Below are 18,275 nucleotides of genomic sequence, written 5' to 3' on the forward strand. Positions count from 1 at the left end.
AAATAGCAATGGCAGCCTGGATAGCAGAGAAAAGCAGCACAAAGCAAAACCAGAAGCCAACACTAGAGGGGCAAACCTGTCGTGACAATTACTCAACCACAGTACAGGAATCACCTCTTAGGATGTACACACAATCACAGCACATCAAGTGAGTCACAGATACATTCATGTTGCATATATTTAGTGGGTGATTAACATGTAGCCAATAAAAGTTGGACTTTGCTACATGCAGAAATCATCAGACAGTATTCTATTAAACGTAGAAATAGCTCTGTAATCTTGTGTGTTTTCTCTGAAAATACAGCCGAATTGAGGAAGAAATGCCAAATACGATAGAATTTAGCTTGTGTAAAGTGTGCTACATGTAGATACTGAATGTAATCTCAGACGCTTACCAAAAAACACTTTATATATGTCCAAAGTATATGGCAGTAATGGCCAAAATTAACAGCAGTTCCTAGAAAAATAACCTATAATATTTTTAGAAATGGTAAAATATAAAGTTCCACTGAGTGGTCATGTTTTTCTTCAGTAAAATAGCTTAAAATTAACATTTTTAAGTTATATGAACATGATTTAATATATACAAAACAGATTATGCCAAAAGCCATTACTAAAATTCATTTCTTTAAATCCTCAATTATCACTCTCTAGCAAGAACCTGCAATAATGCCTTAGATAAAACACCTTGCTGCAGTCTTCCAGATCTCTTCACTCTGATCCTGCCTCCCCTGACCCTTTTTATCTTGGTGCTCACCTTCCATACTGTTCTGTCTCTACTCTGCTCTAACGTTGAGCCTGAGCATGCATTGGGGGTCCTTATGCCCCATATTTTGTTTTTGTGGCCTCTTACCATCAGGTATGGGATAAATTATATTCCCCCCTAATTCATATATTGAAGTCCATACCCCCGGTACTTCAGAGTACAAACTGTATTTGGAGACAGGGTCTTAAAGGGGCAATTCAAGACCAATACAATCATGAAGATAGGCCCTAATCCAATAGTATTGGTATCCTTATAAAAAGAGGAGATTCGTATGTAGGCATTCAGAGAGGAATGACCATGAAAAGACAGAAGAGACGACAGCCACCTATGAGCGAAGGAGAGAGACCTCAGAAGAAACAATCCTGCCTGCACCTTCATTTCAGAATTCCAGCCTCCAAAACTGTGAAAAAAATACATTTCTGTGCTTTAAGCCCCCCCCGGTTGGTAGTACATTGTTACGGCAGCCCTAGCAAACAAAAATATCCTCATTGCTGTCCCCTCCTGCAAGGTCATTCAAGCTATTGCTCTACTTTCTATGTCCAGATTAATCAGGGCCTCCTCAGCCAAGTATTTCCAAATCCTGCCCTCCACAGGGATAACTATCCTCTCTTCTCTGTGGTGCAGGGCTTGGGGCTGGAATCACAAAAGCCAGACCCAGCGCCCAACTCTGTTGCCTATCAGCTTGGGAGATATTCTCGCAAGTCTTCTTTTTCTCATCTTTAAAATTAGAATTATAATACCAACCTCACAACATGAGACAGTGTGTGTGCAAACACAGTTGTTTCTTTGTAAACTTACTGAATGCATTTTTCTTGAATTATAACATACTCTATGCTACATCACTTTTAATTGTGTATACTTCTGGTTTTTCCTTCTAGATAGCAGGATGCTGGAGTATACGGGTTAAGTTTATTTATCTTTATAGACACGGTGACTAGCACAGCTCTTGCCCTATGGTTCCTCAAAGAGTACTTTCTGGACACAAAATAATGAAATGACCAATTAATTTGTCACATGTAATTGTGCATCCTTTATAAAAATGTTTGTTGATGACTGGAATGACGCACATAAACAGGGGTCAATTTTCTCTTAAAATATCTACAGAATATAAACAGTGGGGCTGGGCATGAGGGAGGAGCCACAGTAAAAGTTAACAGAACAAATATTTATTGGTAGGTGGAGAGAGAGTGCATCATATTAGCAGGCCGACCAAGCTTTGATTTCAGCCTTTGCTTTCCAGTGTTAGGTACTGGCTTTGAGAGTTGCACTCTATTTGTTCATTATGAAAATGTATTATCTGACCAAAGAAAATGAAGATTTGCAACCTTGGGCACTAACTAAAGAGAATGTCATGAATTGGTGTGTGTGTGTGTATTTGTGTGTGTGTGTGTGTGTGTGTTCGTGTGTGTGTGTGTTCAACCTCAGTAGAAACAGAGATGGTTAGAGTCAATAAGAAAATGTTAGCTTGGAAATTAAGAACCTTCAAAAAACCAAATAATCATTTGTTCAATAATCATTGTCTTGAAGTTGTTTCAAAAAGCAGTCTTTTGTTCAAAGACATAAAGACAACAAGAAAGAATTAGGAAAACTCATGATATCTATCAGTAAATGGTAAGATTTGAAAGTTATGAAAGTACTTGCTAATGTTACTCACTGTTCTTCAATAAGCTGTAGTTTAAAATGTCTTCCCTTTTATATCCTTTCAGTACGTTTAAGTGACTCTATTTTTTTGTATTTGATCTTAAGGAAATTTGTATTCTCATAAAAGAAAAAAGCTGACTTGAATTGCTATGCTTCTCTATCAAAAGAAAACAACAAATCCTGGTCTCAACATGTCTTTCACAGTTTTCCCTGGAGTAAGCATAAAAACAAAACATATTAGGAGCATGTAGTGGGCAATTTAATTCCACAGAGATGTTTCCTGTCCTGTAAGTAAAATCAACAAACAAGGAGGTAAGAATTTGTTTTCTAATTAATAATGTGTGTCCTGGAAAACTTGCTGGGTCTTTATCTCGGCCTCTGAGCTGAAAACTATCTTAACGATGAAATAGTTTGAGATTAAAATAGCTCAATTATGTTGATCATAAACAAGTGGCCTTATTGACATTTTAACTCATGACAGTTCATCTAGAAAGTAATAGATGAGAAAAAAATATCTAAACTGAAAAGCACTCTTCCACATCTCAGATCTCTGGTCTTTTGGTGGGTGGGGTTGGGGGGCATGTGGTAAACACTGAATATGCACGTAGGATAATGAACAATCTTGCTATGAATAGGCTAATACAATTTTAAAATTGTGTACATCTTGCAAGTTGCCATTTTAAGGGCTGTGTGGAATCATGGGTTGCATTTGTCTGTGTCTAAGGGAAGGCTGTTTAGATATGTGCTTATTTAAGTCACTGAAATGTAGGATTAAGGAAGTGAGATGTGTATTTGTAAGTGTTTGTGTGTATACACTAAACTTATGACTGTGCAGGCTGGTGTAAGCAGTGAGAAAGTCAGCTTCATCAATGACCTTGGCATGACATTTGCAAAATTCTGAGCTAAATGCAGTTTTAAAGTGTTGTTTCCTAAAACTATACAGTATTCTGCTACTCGGCAGATGTATAAATAATTACAGCATTAATCATTTCTCAATGAGTTAATCTAAGGTAAAGATTGCCTCATACATATACAGTAAACACAAAATAACTATTTACTGCATACGAATGACTTCCAGTGAATTTTTTATGCAACATGAGCATACACAATTGTTCCACATCTACTCAAGTATCAGCATAATTTGGCTTTTTCTTTACTTGAAGTCCATTTGGGAATGGGAGGTTGGAGACTTTTTTTCTCCCTATCCGATCTTTCTTGTTTCAAATTCATGCTGTTCTCTCTGCTACTCATTTTGTCTTTCAAACCTGAACTTTCATAGGATATATGAGCCCAAAGGATAGAGAAGTCACATCAGTGCCTTCGTGTGACATTGATGTGATATCTCAGAAGCCTGTCTTCTCTCTTTTCCAGACTCAGCTGCTGTTCTCTTGGTAAGCAGAGGGGAGCCTGCAAGCAGTGTAGGCAAATGCCCTGCTGAGGTGATGTGCCACAGCAGAAGATCTCGTTGCATAGTTTAGTGCTGGAAATAAAGAATTTAAGGCAGCAAAACATGGCTTTAGGTCAATTTAAATAATGCATGGCAATGACAAACAGTGAGCAGCCGAACATTTGGGGGAAATTGATAAATATATAGCATGTGCGTATTAGTCTGCAATAGTCATTACTTTTTCTCACTGTCTGGATTGAAGATCCTTGATTCTGCTCTACCCAGCAGACCCTTCCCACTTCCTTCCCAAAGTCTACTATTCTTAGGATAATTGGAAGACTACCCAAAGCAAAAAGATCAATGGAAGGACAGTGATACAAATGAATATTAGGAACTAAGGACTTTATAAAAATGCTCAAAACGAACAACTCAAGGGGAAAAGGACACCTAAAAATAGTCTTCAGAATTGTCCACAGTAATGATTTCATGGAAATTACAAGAAGGGTTGCACGATAACATGTATAGAAGATTGTATATGGATTTTATCAGACTTAGTGCAGACAAATGAATTGCCTTTTAGGTAAACTTTACATAGAAGGAATGTCAATTTTTAAGGAATGTTCTCTACCTACTTCTCCACAGACACGTCTCCATAGAGACATAAAAAATGGCCCTTTATTTTAATGAGTTAGCGTTTTAGAATTTGCAGACAGAAAGAGTGTCTCGAATAAAAATCGAGTATCTGAAAATCATTATGGGTTATGTGTCAGCTGAAAATTTATTTCACTTTCCTGTGGGACTACCCTCCCCTTTGTCACTTAAATGGTTTTAGAACAGGGTAACCTCAAGTTACCTAAAGTAATTTATATTTCAAAGACTATTTCATGTCCTTACAAATGATATGGAAATATAAAATATAAAAACAAATGAGAATTGACATCTATTCTTCAAATTTAACTGTGAGATATGATAATCATGTTACATATGTAATAATGTGATAATATCCATAGAAAATAATAGTAATAACAGTGGATATTATAATAAACATGAAGTGTGTCAAACCAAAAGGGACTTATCCATTCACTGTTTGCACAAATCTAAAAATCTGGTCCCCAATTATTCAAAAACAGCAACCTATCATAATGCTTCTTCTAAGTATAATGCAATAAAAGTTTCCATCTATAAAATAGGTATCTACTTCAAAAATTGAAATTAAATGTATCAACAATTCCTATGTTCTGTGTGTCCAGACACTTTTGATTGGCATATTTTGTTGAAGGAGACAGATGGCAAAAGACAATCTGAGGAAGTGCAGCTCAGCTCTACGGAGAACGTTTTCACCTTGTTCTAGGGAGTTTTGGATACAGAGTTCACACCTTAGCAGGGAAACTTTCAAACCCATAATCAAAAGCCATAGAAAATATTACTTTAAAAAGTATGCAGCTGTGCTCTAATAGAACTTTACTTACAGAAATAGGTGACTGTCCAGATTTCAGGCCATCCTGAACCTTCATATCATTATGCACTTAATGATGAATCTGCCTGGAGGAGGGACTGTTAAACTGTTTTAGAAAACGTGAGATAATGCTCAGACATTCTCTTTAAAAGGAATATCAAAACTGGGTGCCAGCAAGCAAGGGTCTGGTGAGGGACAGCTACCTCGAGGCTGGCTCTCAAAGAGCACAAACTTGAAAGCTATCTCAAATCGCCATGGTGGCATCTGCTGTTATTGATGCTGAACGAATAATTCTTTTCTTCACGTGACTGAAGTCTGAACAGAACACAAGTTCTGAAAACTTTGTCTACAAGTTCTGAAAATCTTTGTCTACAAGGAAGGCTATGAGGAACCATATACAGTCTTAGGGTCTATAAGGAGAGCTATGCTGCATTTGGAAAATATGATATAAAACAATTAAATATTTACTGCATATTCAGTATATGCTCAATGCAGATGTTGACACTTTTTTTTTTCTAAAGAGACAGTATAGATTTTGGGCTTTGGGAAGTATCAAGTCTCTTGCAACTCCTCACTCTGCTGTTGGAATGTGAAAGCAGCCAGAGAAAATATTACTCTAAAACGTGTGCAGCTGTGCTCTAATAGAACTTTATTTACAGAAATAGGTGATTGTCCAGATTTGGCCCAGGGGTCATTTCTTGCAGATCCATGTGCTGAGATTTGGGGGTTCTTAGAAGCTAGTTCTGACTGATCTTTTAGAGGGGGGTAATTGGAAGAAGTGGGAGCATCTGAGAAAACAGGTTGGTTAAGAATTAGTTTGAAACACAGGCCCCAGCAAGAATGGAGGATGACTTTGGCAAACTTCAGTGTTGATGGTGAAATGGAAATGGAGAATATTTGATGGACGTAAGAGCTATTTAAGTGGTAGAGAGGGGCCTCTCGTGGAGGCAGCTAGCTCAATGCTGGAGAGCGCTAAGCCAAGGCATCATGCCCTGCACTGCCCAGATTAGCAAACAGTACAGTCAGGATGGCTAAAGGTGACCCCAAGAAACCAAAGGGTAAGATGTCTGCTTATGCTTTCTTTGTGCAGATGTGCAGAGAAGAACATAAAAAGAAAAACCCAGAGGTCCCTGTCAATTTAGCAGAATTTTTCAAGATGTGCTCCGAGAGGTGAAAGACAGTGTCTGAGAAAGACAAGTATAAATCTGAAAAAATGGCAAAGGCAGAAAAAGTAGGTTCTGATGGGGAAATGAACGATTATGACCAGCTCAGGGAGGCGAGTAGAAGGCCTCTAATGTCCCAAAAAGGCCGCCATCTGAATTCTTTCCGTTCTGTTCAGAAGTCCACTTCAAGGTCAAATCTGCAAATCCTGGCATCCATGGCAAAAAGCTGGGTGAGATGTGGAATAGCTTAAGTGACAGGACAAAGCAGCCTGACATCACTAAGGCAGAGAAGCTGAAAGAGAGGCATGAGAAGGATGTTGCTGACAGTAAGTGTAAAGGAGAGTTTGATGGCTCAAAGCACCCCACTAAAGTTGCCTGGGAAAAGGTGGAAGACGAAGATGAAGAAAACACGGAGGACAAAGAGGAAGGGGAGGAGGAGGATGAAAAAAACTGTTTTACCTGTCTCTTTGTGAATACTTTAGGGGAGGAGAGTGCTGTAACTGACACATCTATTTGAGAAGTGTCTATTGCCCTCACTAGGTTTAACGACAAAATCTGATCAGAATCATACTGTAGTTTTTCAAAGTGGTCTAGAAATTGTCAGCGGTTTACATCAAGTGGCCATGGGTGTCTGGAGCATCCTGAAATGGTATCAAAATTATATGTATTTCCAAACATTTTTAAAAATAAAACGGCAATCTTGTGTTTTCTTCACACTGTGCACTTTGCTGTTTGTGTGATAAGGCATTTAAAGATGTTTCTGGCATTTAAAAACATGTGTAAGGTGATGTTTACTATTTGGCTATGGGCTAGAAATCCTGAGGTGTCAAGTGTACATATATATCGTTTGTAAAAAGGACAAAATAAAGACAAACTCTTGAGGCCCCTGGCTTTGTGTTGAGGCTGTGGGGGAAGAGGCCTTTTGGAGAAACTGGAGCTCAGTGCATACACGGTGAGGCTGGACCTGCTGCCACTGCAATGGGCCCCCATTTAGCTTTGGTTGTCTTGTTTCTGTATATAGTCACATAGCATTCTGCTGCATTCTTTGCTCTGGACAAAGGGGATCAGCTGGCATGAAAATTGTTTGGATTTTTTTTAGTTAAGTGCAGTCATTTTGAAACTTTTTTTTTTTTTTTTTTTGAGACAAGGTCCTTCTCTGTCACCCAGGCTGGAGTGCAGGATCATGATCATAGCTCATTACAGCCTCAACCTCCCAGGCTCAAGGGATCATTCTACCTCAGCTTCCCAAGCAGCTGGGGCCACAGGTGCACATCACCACTCTCAGCTAATTAAAAAAAAAATTATGGAAATGGGGGTCTCACTATGCTGCCCAGGCTTGTCTTGAACTTCCAGGTTCAAGCAATCCTCCCGCCTTAGCCTCCCAAAGTGCTGGGGTTACAGGCATAAGCTATCATACCCAGCTGAAACTTTGTTCTTAAACAAACTGCAGAACTGTTCATTGTCAGTAAAGGCAAGAGCCACTGCATCAAAGTTCAAGAAACTCTGTGCTTAAATATAATTTGGATTACTGTTTTTTTGTATGTTTAGAGTGCTGAAGTTAATAAACAGTAAAGTTAAATAAACAGTAATGCATTTTAAAAAATAAATGGTAGACTATATAGAACTTAGTAACAGATTGACTATATGATCCTGTAGATGTGTCCTGGATGGCATCTAGGCTTCTGGCATGAGGAATTGGGCAGATGTTGCTGCATTTACCGAGCCAGCAAACACTGGAGGAAGCCAGGTTTTGGGCGGAAGGACACGAATTCAATCTCAGACATACTGCATTTCAGATGCATGTGAGACGTAGTTATGGAACTTTTGAGTAGGCAGTTGAATTAATATACAAGTTTGGAGCTCAGAAGAGGAATTTAAGCTGGAAATATATAGAAGCTATTTGCATTTAGTTGAAAATTTTAGGCATAGGAATAGGTGTGTGAGGCTGGAAAGGGCATAAGATCAAGTTCGAAGGAACCACAATATTTAAAGATTACTTAGAAAAAAAAAAGCCAGAGAATAAGAAGGAGCATGGGAAGGATGTGTTACCATGGAGATCACTGAGGTGGTCCAGATGGGGAATCTATGTCTACAGTTACTTCAAAGTTAGATGCGATGAGCATTTAACAACTTGCAGTACTTAGGGACCTTAGTGAGAATGGTTTCAATACAGTTCTTTGAGTTTGGGCTGGATGTGTAAGGAGAGTGGACACCACATTAAAGTGGGTTCCAGAGTAGATAGAAAGTGATGGAATGAAATGGAGTCAGAAAAAAACTACAGCAATGGTCATGAAGAGGGATCACAATGCATCCTAAAGGAATTTTGGAAATTTGTTGGTGTGTAAATGTAAGTACTGCTGGTATTTAGCATACAAAAGTCACAGACACTCCTACACACAAGAAGATAGTCCCCCACACAAGAAGGGAGTTATCCTGCATGCTGCACAGATTTTCCATGCCCCATGGGACACTCAGGTAGATGAAAAACCTTCTTATAAGCATCTGCACTTAAATCACAACTCCATTAGACATACACAAGCACACATACACACATATGCTTATGTGGGAAGGCACATTTAAATTACCTAGACTTACATTGCAACTGTATTTTATACATACAAAATACACATATATATACACACACACATACATACACATATACATACACTAATGTATATTCTATACACTAGTTCTTACAAAAATTCAACTACCTGTAAACCAAAGAAAGATTATCTTTTGTTTTACTTGACAGTTACCAAGAATTGTTTCGCATTTAAGAAAATCACATCTTTGATGGTTCCCTCATTAATGGTGCCTGAATACCCAATACAACACACCTACATCAATCCGCATTTGTAACTGTTGGATTCACAATGATTCTACCTAAGATGCAAACATACGGCATCATTGTATCTTGTTGTATAGATGTGCTTGAGAAGTCACATGCTGAAATACATATATTTTAAATTAGAAAGTATCTCCTACAATATTTTCTTTATATTATAGTAAGGTATTACATTACAGTTTAAAAATTATGAGTATAAGCAGGTGATATTATCTATGAATTTCATGTGAAGTTAGCAAAGGGACAGTCTCAAATGTTTGCTGTATAAAGTGTATTTGAGGCCTGATAGGGTTGAGAACCACTCAGCTACAGTAAGTAAAAACAGCTCTTTTAGTGGTTGCCTTGTTGAGAAGATCTTGAAAACAAAGGTTGAAAATACAAAAGAAATTGTGTGGAGGTCTACATAGATATTTATCATAGGTAAATCATTATGTCTAAAAAGTTATAGAAATTTCTATTAATGGTGGTTTGCATTTTTAAAACATAAGAAATATAAAAGCTATAGACAGCTGTAATTTGGTTCCAAAGGCTTTGAAATTCACTTTTATTGCTGTGTTTCTGAGCTTCTCCCAGGTAAGAAATATAAACATTTTATCCAATGTCAGACACACAAATTCAGACAGTTAATTCTGGGGGCCAATGAAAGGCCATTAAGGGCACCAAACATGCAGTGGCGTCTTCCTACAGAGAAGTTAAAGATTTGTATGCAAGCAATAGCTTCCAGTCTCTGCTAATCTGAAATATGGCTATATAATATTCTTTTTAAGAACAATTTTGAGTGACTAACCTTATTATCAAAATTGCACAGACAACCAGTGTACAATAAATACAAAATTCTGACCACTCCCCTCCCCACAAGCAGGTTAACTTCAATATTATTCTATGAAGCCGTTACTATGTATGATGCCAACTTCAATACAACCCAAGTCAAAAAACACTTCAATAAAAATATATCAAAAAACAAAAGCCCAAATGGAGTTCTATAAAATTCTCCTGAAACAAGGCAAATTCATCAGTTTTTATTAGTGCATATTAAACATGGATACATATGACATATGTATATTCAATTTAGGTATATAAATGTATAGACATGTATAAAAAGGTATATATATACATATATTTATCAGTTTCATTATTGTATATTGAACATACATATATGTAATATATATGAAAATATATAATGTATATACATATAAAATTCATGTGTCACATTGGTATGTAAATTTTTAATATGCAAAAGCATTAATGAAAAATATGGCTGGGGGTGGTGGCTCACTCCTGGAATCACAGCACTTTGGGAGGCCGAAGTGGGTAGATCACAAGGTCAGGAGTTCAAGACCAGCCTGGCCAACATGGTGAAACCCAGTCTCTACTAAAAATACAAAATTAACAAGGCATGGTGATGTGTGCCTGTAATCCCAGCTACTCAGGAGGCTGAGGCAGGAGAATTGCTTGTATCCGGGAGGTGGAGGTTACAGTGAGCCAAGACTGCGCCACTGCACACCAGCCTGGGTGACAGAGCAAGACTCCGTCTCAGAAGAAAAAAAAAAAGAAAGAAAAATATATGTATATGTACATTCAGAAAAAAAATCTTTTTTTTGTTTTCATTCCAAAATATGAACAAAAAGTAATTAAAAAGTCATCTTTGCATCTGGGATTTATTAGGCATTGAAATATTTGATAAATGTAAGAGTCAATGACAAATTATATTTTATGAAAAAGGGACACAGCTTTAAAATAATCTAGTTTAATAGAATCATTTAGGTACTGGAGCACAGCACTTTATGAAATTGTGCTACAGTATCCTGAAAATGTTATTTAATTTGCCTGTATCAAAGTATTAAAAATAAAACTAGGTGGATTTTTCTTTCTAACATTAACAGCAACATTAATAGCATCAGCAAATTTAGGCCCAACTTGAAATAAAAGGGACCTAATGATGTCATGTTTGGGGAGTAAAGACTATTGTTCCTGGAAAGAATCCTGGGGTTCCATCACAGTGATAGGGCTTCTGAATTCAACATAACTAGATTTAATACCTACTTAGAGTGACTTTTTTTCATTTCTCTGGAATAAAATCTCCTTATAACTTTCTGTGTGAGCTTCTATCCAGCATAACATAACACACTAAATTTAAAAACAAAAGGAAGCAGAGAAGATGATAAGAAAAAGAAAAGGGGCAGGGATGGTGCAAGAAAGAGAACAAGAATACAATGAAGAAAAGTATTGACTATAACCTTATTCTTTCGGTTCACTCCAGACAGCACATCACTTTTAGTGGACTAGCCACCAATGCTGAGCATAAATTATATTCTTTTATCTATCAGTTTCTGGACATAATCACTACTCATTCCCATTTTGATCACTGAAAAGAATTAGAGCTGCATCAGTACTTTAACTTATTTCTTGAGCAAATCCACAAACTCATAAGTGCTCCTCAAGCTGCTAATTCTGCTGAGCAGAATTTTCTACTAAAGTAGAAAGGGCTCAGTGGCCCCATAACATTATAATGTTTCCTGAAATTGGATGAAGACTACTCACCTTAAATATTCTCTCTGAAAGCTCAAAGGTATCAAAGCAATATGATATATGTATTCATTTTCTTCCTTCTATTAAGTGGACTGTTTTTTGGATTATATGTGCATTTTGCTGTGTTGAGCTCTTAACTAAAGCATCATTTTTCTCACCTAACATTTTATAATTTGAAAAGAATAAAATATATATATGCTCTAGGTAGGCACAATTCCCTGACCCTATCCTTAAGCCAGGGAAAATAATTAATGAGTATATCCAATCTCTATAACAGGAAAGGTATACTTAATCTATATCACTTCGAAACAAAGGAGTGAGTGGAAAGGAAGTGGCTGGAAGTGCAGATTTAAATAGAGGATGGTTGGGAAGATTGTTACATGCTGCCATGTCAAAGAGATATTTTAATGATTTGAGCTTACAATTTTACGTTTAATAACTTCTATAATAACATGTCATTGAAGTAAGAAGAATGCTGGATTCTCACGCCCTCAATTGGGTTTTATATGGTACAGAAATGATATTATTCTGCATAATACTGGTAGACACCAGAAATGATTTGTGTCTGAGTGGATAATGCAATGGTTGAAAGGTTGGAACAGTTGAAGAGGTGCAAATAATAGCTAATAAGCAAGAAATATACTATATATTGTTATCCCACACAGAGTTTAGCTCTGTGGTTTGTGTCCAGGAGGTACAATATATGTTTACGGAATGAGAAAACTAATGAATAAATATTTCCAAAAAAGTAGCAAATAGAAACTCATAGCTCAAGTGATTTGCAGTGTTAAGTAATTAAAGAAGATAAACCCATTTATTGTAACTTACATCCATCTGTGAATCTATTAAATATCCTTCTGAGATAGCTTTCTCTATCTCTCCTCCCTATTCCTTCTGTCATCCTTTTCATTTTTTCTTTTCTTTCTCCCATCTTCTTCTTTCTGTGCTTCTTTACCTATACCATTCTCCATTTGCTAATCATTATTTAGAAATGAAATGTGCATTATTTTAATCTAATACAAATTATATTATGCTCAATTTTAAAACTCTGAATTAATGTTTGTCATATCTTTAAAAATTACAATAGTGAATTTATTTGTGATTTTTAAATAAATTTTAAGAAATAAAAATTTCTTCACCTTCAATCCAAGGAATGACAAAACAGCTTTTGCTAGCAAAACTAAAATGAGCTATTAATAATGAAAATATGACTTGGTAGCTATAATTTGGCCTCACTCTCTTGTTGGACAGCCATGATTCTACAACGCACCTGCTATTTATTGGAAATGAATACTGAGAGATAGGAGTCCCAGTAGATAAGAGATTGAGCTAACCTATTACTTTAGACATTTTTTTCAGGTAAAGACTTTAAGCATGTGTCTTTATAGTAGCATGATTTATACTCCTTTGGGTATATACCCAGTAATGGGATGGCTGGGTCAAATGGTATTTCTAGTTCTAGATCCCTGAGGAATCGCCACACTGACTTCCACAATGGTTGAACTAGTTTACAGTCCCACCAACAGTGTAAAAGTGTTCCTATTTCTCCACATCCTCTCCAGCACCTGTTGTTTCCTGAGTTTTTAATGATGGCCATTCTAACTGGTGTGAGATGGTATCTCACTGTGGTTTTGATTTGCATTTCTCTGATGGCCAGTGATGATGAGCATTTCTTCATGTGTTTTCTGGCTGCATAAATGTCTTCTTTTGAGAAGTGTCTGTTCATGTCCTTTGCCCACTTTTTGATGGGGTTGTTTGTTTTTTTCTTGTAAATTTGTTTGAGTTCATTGTAGATTCTGGATATTAGCCCTTTGTCAGATGAGTAGGTTGCAAAAATTTTCTCCCATTCAAACACCGCATGTTCTCACTCGTAGGTGGGAATTGAACAATGAGAACTCATGGACACAGGAAGGGGAACATCACATTCCGGGGACTGTTGTGGGGTGGGGGTGGGGGGGGGCGGGGACAGCATTAGGAGATATACCTAATGCTAAATGACGAGTTAATGGGTGCAGGAAATCAACATGGCACATGGATACATATGTAACAAACCTGCACATTGTGCACATGTACCCTAAAACCTAAAGTATAATAATAAAAAAAAAAGACTTTAAGCATATATTGAATGAGGTTGGCAATGTCTAGATATAAAACAGAAATATCTGTAAATTATGTTACTTTGAAATACTTTATTATTAATAATTGAGTGCGTAATGTAATTTACAACTTCCTATATCATGTGGGAAATATAAGTCCTTGTGTGCAGCTCCTGGAGACTCCGCTGTTGAATTCATTTTACTCTCTCCCACTCTAATTAGTTCCCAGGATGCAGACAACATTTGAATGCATGCTTTTAAATCTCCGGGAGTTCTTGACTTTTGATAAATTGGGGAATGGATCCAGTACGATCTCACTTTAATATGTGTCCTATATTAAGAGTGTGACAGCAAAACTTATTTTTTCACAATTCAAGCAAAAATTTTCACCTGTTTTATGTTTTACAATAAAATAATATGTAAAGATAAGTTGATAAACATGTACATACTCAGAAAAATACTTTATGTAGAGAAAAAGAACTTAACTTGGATTCCAGAATATCATTTTTGTTTTCGGTACACATGATTAAAAATCTTTAACCTTACACCTTTTTACTAACAGCCAATAACTACGGTGGCAGTCAATAGTCTCATGTCCTATCTGTAGATGTTATCACACTGCCGGGCTCTCCCAGGTGCAGGCTATGAAGAGTTTATCATAAAATCTAAAAACAGCAAAACTCACAATAGTTAAATGGAACTCCATTTTGCTGCTTCACTAAACAGTTATACTAATTATCCCACAAACGTGCACGGTGGACTATTACCAATTGAGAGGACACAAGCTGGCAGACTTAAACAGGTAAAGAGATGTATAGAAAAGCAACAACAAGCTCACCACACTTTCCCACTCTGGATCTAGGGCAAAAGATCTAGTCAGAGTGCATAACTGATTGAAAGATTATAATATAACAGAGCATGAAACAAGGCTGTATAGGACTCCTAAATTTTGCAGTTTCTGAATGTTGTGTAGATTAACTCATGTCTAAATGGGTTATGGGGCTGACTGATAGATGTCAACCCAACAAACAGAGCCAGCTATCCAATAAGTTAATTTTATTCTCACAACCACCCTATAAGGGTTTTTTTCCATTAAAATTCACATCTTATAGAGGAAGAGACTCCCCAAGATCACACAACTCGAAAATTAGCTAGTGAACTGGAAGAGTTTGGATTTGAATCAAGATTTTGACCTAACTACTTAAGATCTTGAAAACAGAATCCACGGCTTAATCATTTTTGTGATCCTGTAGTATTTACAGATTAGTAGCTTTTAGTCATTTGTACACAACTGTACTAAGACATAATGTCAAAACTCCCATTTCATCATTACTTCCCAAATGTACATATTAGAATTTCTAGGTCCAAAAGTTGACAAAACCATTAGTAGGAGGGATGGGCCATGTTCATTAAGCCATAGCGGTCTCTAGTTCGCTGTTGAGCAAGTTTTAGCCCTGCAGTTTTCACCACCAGCACCCACTCAGCATTCTGGTTTTAATCTTTTTTTTTTTTTATGATCTATGCAGGCAACTGTGTATAGTATTCTGTTTTATAACAGTTTGTTTGAATTTACTTACAGTCAAAATAAAGTTTAAATTAAAAATGACAGCATGGTCATAGTTCCATCCTTCCCATCATTTATATCAGGAGGATAATACAATAATTCACTTTATACTCTATTTGATGCATTAGATGAAGCCTGCTTAGTGGGCAATCTAATGCTGACAACCATATCACTGCTACATATCATGCTGCTTAGAGATCTCCTGCTTCGCTGACATGAAGGACTGGATGACTCTATCCTTGCCAGTCTTCCACACCACTTAAGCCCTCTCTTATCTTGCCTTTGTGCAGTCTTTGTCTTACAGCCTCATCTTTGCATTCTAAACCTGATAGGACATTTTTGACATCAATAACCAACCCTCAAGGGAGCTCTTTCTTTAGGCTGATTCACAATCCATTTCTACAGACAGGAAGGCCTTTATTTAGTTTCCAAAATATTCTGCTTTTTCAAATATTTCTGACTGCCTTGGATTTTCAAAGAAATCTTGGATTCCTATCCTTTCCATAAGATGCTGTAGGGGAAAAAAATGGAAAAGCATGGGTCTTAACTTGGGTATGATACTTAATCATTACTAGTTTCACTTATTTAAAAAAAAACACTTAATTTTTAGAGCAGTTTTAGGTCACAGCCAAATTGAGAGAAAGGTATGAAGATTTTCCGTATACATCCTGCTCCAACACACACATATCCGCGCCCCACCCCGCCACGCCATGCCCCGCATTATTGACATTCCCCATTGGAGAGGTGCGTTTGCTACAATCTATGAAACTGCACTGACAAATTATAATCACCCAAAGTCTATCCCTTACATTAGGGTTCACTCTTGGTGCTGCACATTCCATGGGTCTGGAAAAATGTATACTGACATATATTGACTATTATACTATCACACAGAATATTTTCACTGAAGTGAAGAATCCTCTGTGCTCCACCAATTTATTTCTCCCTCCCCATAACCCCTGGCAACCATGGATCTTTTTACTGTCTCTATCGTTGTGCTCTTTCCAGAATGTCACATAGTGAAATCATACAGTATGTAGTCTTTTCAGATTGGCTTATTTCAATAAGTAAGAGGCTTCTAACATTCTTCCATGTCTCTTTGTGTCTTGATAACTCACTTCCTTTTAGTGCTGAATAATACCCCATTGTTTGGATGTGCCACTTATTTATCTGTGTTCATACTAAAGTGCGTGTTGGTTGCTTCCATGTTTTGGGAACTAAGAATAAAGCTGCTATAAACATCTGTGTGCATTTTTTATGTGTACACATATGTTTTCAATTCCATTGCATAGAGGCCACGGGGCATGATTGCTGGATTGATTGTGTGGCAAGATTATGTCTAGTTTTGAAAGAAACTGCCAAGCTGTCTTTCAAATTGCAGTAAAATTTTACATCCCAGCCAACAATGACTGAGAGTTCCTGTTGCTCCCCAGCATTTGATATTAACAGTGTCCTAGATTTGACCATTCTAATAGATGTGTAGTGGTAGCAAACTGTTGTTTGAATGAGCCTCACTGGTTCATCTGTAACAGGAAAGAACTAGCCTAAATATTTAAGTTTATCTTGCATGTATAAAGTTGGAAGGTCTCTAACAAGTAATTTTGTAAGGCTTAAATTACACAGTGAAAGATGAACAAGTAAATTTTATTATTTAATTCCCTAAATTGAAGGATGATGTGAAAAAGAGTCCCAGAAACTGTCATATCTGATTTCAAAAGATTTATCACTAAACAGTTAGAAGAATTCTGCTAAGCACTTCGAATTATATCTAAGTTCATTCATCTATAAAAAAAGAGATGAAAAGATGTCATTCTTCCCCATTAGAGTCATTCACAGGAAGCTATGTGATAGCATTCTAAATTATTTAAAGATATTACAGGATTGGAAATTTTGTTACTCGAATCATCAGTTAATTGATAAATTTTAGACTTCAGAGAATTTTTGGTGCAGATGTTCTGAGGACCATAGACTCCCAAGTTGTGAGTGAATAGGGTACAGAGGAAATGCAAACTAAGGTGGTAAATAATACATCTTCATGTTCTCTAATATCTTATTAAACCTCAGCATTTCTTTCAATTACAGACATAAGCAGCAAATGACAGTGATATTGTCAAAACCTAACATTTTGTTATCCATAAACTTTATAGATCTTTTATATTTAGTTGTTGCAGAGATCTCAAAATATTTATGATCATCACCACTTAGATTTGCCACTAGATTTTATTTAATGTGTTAATTTCAAAAGCACATATATCACTTTTTTATATTTTTAAAACTATATATATATATATATATATATATTTTTTTTTTTTTTTTTTTTATGGAGTTTTGCTGTTGTCACCAAGGTTGGAGTGCAATGGCGCTATCTCAGCTGACTACAACCTCTCCCTCCCGGCTGGGTTCAAGCGATTCTCCTGCCTCAGCCTCCTGAGTAGCTGGGATTACAGGCACATGCCACCACACGCAGCTACTTTTTGTATTTTTAGTAGAGACAGGGTTTCACCATGTTGGCCAGGGTGGTCTCAGAGTCCCGACCTCAGGTGATCCACCCGTCTCAGCCTCCCAAAGTGCTGGGATTAGAGGCGTGAGCCACCATGCCCAGCTAAAACTCTATTTCAATATAATTGCTTTCCTTAGCAATCTTATACTTTTGTGCATTTCAAAATGCTTTCTTTAAATGTTGAAGTCAAAGAGTTAAGCAGACTGCCAAAGAGGTGAAGTTCATGGCAAAACCATTCCTTGTGTACAGGTGATGAGAGATGGTGACATCCTTACAGTAGCACGTGGAGGTACCCAAAGAACCCTTACCTGCATCCAGATCTCCTGAA

At 36.8% G+C, this 18,275-nt stretch overlaps 1 protein-coding gene and 1 pseudogene across 11 annotated transcripts in view; one reads left to right on the plus strand and one right to left on the minus strand.

Moving 5' to 3' along the window:
• Positions 1 to 18,275, minus strand: part of FGF14 (fibroblast growth factor 14) — a 693,748-nt gene that overhangs the window by 80,151 nt on the left and 595,322 nt on the right. The gene's annotated exons all lie outside the window — the stretch shown is intronic.
• Positions 6,019 to 7,899, plus strand: LOC116467520 (high mobility group protein B3-like; annotated as a pseudogene).

The sequence above is a fragment of the Hylobates moloch genome, unplaced genomic scaffold (assembly GCF_009828535.3).
Source record: "Hylobates moloch isolate HMO894 unplaced genomic scaffold, HMol_V3 SCAFFOLD_4, whole genome shotgun sequence".
In the NCBI taxonomy this organism is placed as follows: domain Eukaryota; kingdom Metazoa; phylum Chordata; class Mammalia; order Primates; family Hylobatidae; genus Hylobates; species Hylobates moloch.